We start from the raw sequence: 4,693 nt of genomic DNA, 5'->3' as shown, positions 1-4,693 counted from the left end.
TGCAAGTCATTCTGATAGAAATTCTTCTTTTTATTCAAATTTTTGTTACACAAGGATGTTGAAGTTGCTGAAATGCGCCATATGCTTGGCTGGGAAAGGGAAGATAGCGTTGCCCTGGCTGTTTATTTTGCTTGACGATGCACACATTGAGGCCGATGGCGTTGGCCGGAAAACACCATACATACACAGAGAAAATCAGTAGTGTAATTGGATGCTGTTTGACATGGTTTCATAATGTACGGTACGGTATGATATTGTATTGTATTATACAGTATAGTATAATATAATATTTGGATAGACTATATCGTTCATTGATGTTTAATAACAGTTTTATTATTTGGTTCGACTGTATGGTACTGTATCGTAACTAGTAAATTTACTAAAATGTTCTTAATTATTATAAATATTAAATTTATCAATAATTGTTAATAAAATATTTTTCTTCCTACTAATTTGTCACAAATGTGATTTCGAATAGAGTGTTTATAGTTCCTGTATTAGCTGGTAGTTTATGGGGAAATGACAAAAAGAACATTCAAAGTTAAAATAATTTCACAAAACTAACACCTAAATTTAAAAACCCGGTAAACAGCCATTCGGTGAAAACTATTTCCAACCGAATGACCAAGGACTTTGAAATGCCATTTAGTCCTTGCTGCTTCAGTTATTGTTTGCTCATCTTACTTTTTTATTTTTATTTTGCTTTTAAAAAAAATTATGGCTGCTTTTTTTAAAAAAGAACATCACTGCACTTGCTTATTTTCACTTTTTTTTTCCCGCTCCATTTTGTTGCTCTTGTTTTAAAAAATATTGAGTGTATAGTTATTTCTGTGTAATAAATATATAATTAATATATAATCAATGCATAATATACATACACTAATTGTATGATGTATATTTACACATACACTAATTAGCATATTTTTTCCATACATCAATAATGATACAATTTTTGTATGCATTGTATATAGATTCATATTTATACAATAATTATATAATTTCTATACACATTCTATACAACCTTTAATATAGTATAAAAGTGTATCAATGTGGTATAAAAGTGTATCAATATGGTATAAAAGTGTATTAATTTAGTATAGAGACTGAATGTGTCCAATTGGGTCCAATTGGGCCAAATGGCTAAAAAAACGGAAATAAATTGGATCGACTGGCTCCAATTGTCCACATTTTCAAATTGTAGGCTATTTCTTTTCAAAGTGGTCAGCCCATGTCCTTTCTCCGTAGTTAGTTTATTACCTCATTTTGTTGTGTGCTTTTATATTTTGTATTTGTTATGCTATTATACGTTCTGAGTCGGGGGTCTATCAGAAACAGTCACTCTACTTCATCTGAGGTAGTGGTATGGTCTGCGTACACATTACCTCCCCGGACCCCACTATATGGGAATATATTGGATATGTTGTTATTGTGCTAATTTGACACAAATTATGTATGTAAATATGTTAAGTTATTAAATTCATGTAATTTCTAACAAAAGTAATAAAAGAGTAGATCAAAATAAATGTAATTAAATTTATTTTTTATACTAATATTTTTTTTGGGTGTTTTGAGACGTGACACCAACGACATGTACAAAGTTTGAATGCGCCTTTATGTATGCCACGGGTGTGTTCGGTATAGAATTCAAAAGAATCATTTTTGAGAAAAACAAATTGTTTCTTACTTATTTTCTTTTGTTCATTTCATTGCACAAGTAGAAAAATATTTTCTAAAAACATTTGTATATATTTAATAGAAAACAATAAACACAGATATTTGTTTAACTTATATAAGTTTAGTGTCTTACTTGTGCACTCCAAAGTTGGAGGTCATAAATTTGATTTGAAGTCAAATTAAAAAGCGTGTTTATGTATTACTCCTTTTAAAAATAAAAATAAAAATTGGTGGGGGAAGGGGATGGTAGGTGGTGAGGAGGGATATGACTGGGTAAGAAAAAGTTCTGAAATTTTTTAAAAAACGAAGTTTATAAAAAGTAAAAATTGAGTGGTTTGGAAGGTGGTGGGGTCGAGGTCGGGGTAGGTTGGTGAGATAAGAAAAAAGATTGAAATTTTTTGAAAAAGAATTCAAAAAAAAATAAATTGAAGGATCAGGATACAAGATGGAGTTAAATAATATGAGATGAAAAATAAAATAAAATTATATAATATTAAGTAAGAGTATAACTGAAAAAAAATAAACAAACTATATATCACTAATTCAGTGGTTACAGGATTTTCATAATTACTAAATCATAAAATTAAACTATATCATATCATATACTTTAAGAAACAATCAAAACAAACATAATCCTCTTAATAGTCATACCATATCATACCACGAGAAACCATCATTCAAACAGTGTAATTCTCTTCTTTTTTTTTTTTTTTAATTTTCAGGAAATAAACTGATTCTCTTCCTTTTTCTTTTTCTTTTTTTTTTTAAATTTTCAGGAAATAAACTGATTCTTTTTCTTTCTTTTTTTTCTTTTTTTGTTATTTTTTAATTTTCAGGAAATAAACTGAGTAAATCTAAAGTCAATTGCCATTGGCAAAGGCGATAAAGGTTTAATAATGCACAATATGATGTATTAACAATGTTTGTATTAATAATGTTTGTGTTAGCTATATTTGCATTAGTTATGTTTGTACTTTTCTTATGCAGTGTTTAATTCGGTGTATTAAAAATAACATGAATTACATAATTTCTAAAAAAAATTCTTTTTTTTTTAAATAATACCCTCAATATATATGTTGGAGAGGATGCGAAAAATTTCTTTAAGCATGTTAATGCATGCATTAGATCCCTTGCATTACTAATGCCATAAATTTTAAAGTATTAGTAATACACAATTCAATACACAATAGAGTATATAACTAATGCACACAAGGCAAAAAGATATACTCCCTCCGTCCCAAATTATGTGTCGCCATTTGACCGGACACGATATTTAAGAAATAAGAATTGACTTTGTTAAAGTTACAAAATTACCCTTCTTAAAAAAAGAGTAACAGTATTTAAAATCAAGTGGGACCACTTTTAATTGAAAAAATAAATAAAAAAAGAGTAATAATATTTAAAATCAAGTGAGACCACTAAGGGTAAAATTGTAATTGTGTTTTTGAAAACTTACCAAGTAAGGAAAGGCGATATTCTTTTCGGGATGGATCAGAAAGGAAATAACGACACATAATTTGGGACGAAGGGAGCACCAAATAAAGTACTCCCTCCGTTTCACAATAAGTTAATTGTTGGATTTTGGCACACATATTAAGAAAATAAAGTAAACACATAAATTTATCATGTTTTTCTATTTTTACCCTCTTTCAAAAAGTAAAGACACATTATACATCACTCCCAATGCACATTTAATGGAGGATAAATTTGAAAAAAATTTCCAACATTTACCTTGAATTGTGAAGCATTCACTTATTTTAAAACATTAAAAATACTCCAACAATTCAATTATTATGAAACGGAGGAAGTACTATTAATACACATTAAACTAATACATGTATTAACTTTCTAATACACTCTACGAAACGAGCCCTGAATGTGTGCAAGTGCAACGGTTTATAGGTCAATTTCCTCCGTCGCCAGGGATATCTACATGAAGCATACAATGAAACATGAAACACAAATTTCTATCTGGACATTCTCGAATATATCGTACTACACTCTTCATTCTAGAAAATTTAAGAGACTGAACTTGACAAATTCTTTTGGAATTAAAAGTAATAAGCTGCGGACAGCTCAAAAATCACATTTATATTTTGAGCCTTCGCTCCTGTTTGGCCATAGATTTTGAAGTTGAAAATTTGAAACTAACAAAAGTTTGAGTTTTTGAAGTTGTGATTTTTGAAATTTAATATATATATATATATATATATAGTTGTGCTTGAACGTGCATTTTACTTGAAAAAAATTTAAAGTTTTGTGAGTCCCAATAACTTAAAAATCAATTTGAGCCACTTTTGGAAACTTAAAAATATTTATAGATCAAAATCTGATAAAGTTTCATGACTAAACACAAAAAATTGAAGACCAATTTTCAAAATCTACTCCTAAAATCTATAGCCAAACACTAGCCACGTTATGGTCATACAACTTAATAGCAGCATAAAGGGTTTATTTGCTTTAGGATTCACTTTCATAGTCATAAAAATAGAGAACCATTTGCAAAACCTTACAAGTCCGGCGACCTCATATATTCCAACTTACAACACTAAACACTTGGGCAATGCCAATATGCAGCCCACTGACCCAATTCAATGTAATATATGTCTGCTAAACCTAAAGGGAGAGGGAGGGAGGGAGGGAGGGAGGGAGATCTACCCAAGCAAGTTTACAGAGTAGAAAAGGCATGTATCGCGAATATAGAGTCTACGCATAACCCTATCATTTGATATTCTAACCAAAATAGACAAGCACCAAAATATACTTGAGCGTGTTTTATGCGGAGGATATCATTCATAAGCTAAAACCATAATAAACAGACACATCAATTTTAACGAGGCATCACACAGCGTCGTATCTCAACTTGATGTCTCTGTTTCAGGAGTTTCTTTGGTCAGGGTTAGAGGGAGTGTTAAAGAGGAGGAGAGTTGAGATAATCATACATCAAGTATGATCTGCAATTATTTGTTAGATATGTGCTCAGCTTTCCATTGATTCTAGCAAGAAGACAGCTGATAAA

The sequence above is a fragment of the Capsicum annuum genome, chromosome 4 (assembly GCF_002878395.1).
Source record: "Capsicum annuum cultivar UCD-10X-F1 chromosome 4, UCD10Xv1.1, whole genome shotgun sequence".
In the NCBI taxonomy this organism is placed as follows: Eukaryota; Viridiplantae; Streptophyta; class Magnoliopsida; order Solanales; family Solanaceae; genus Capsicum; species Capsicum annuum.
Note: the sequence above shows the minus strand (reverse complement) of the source record.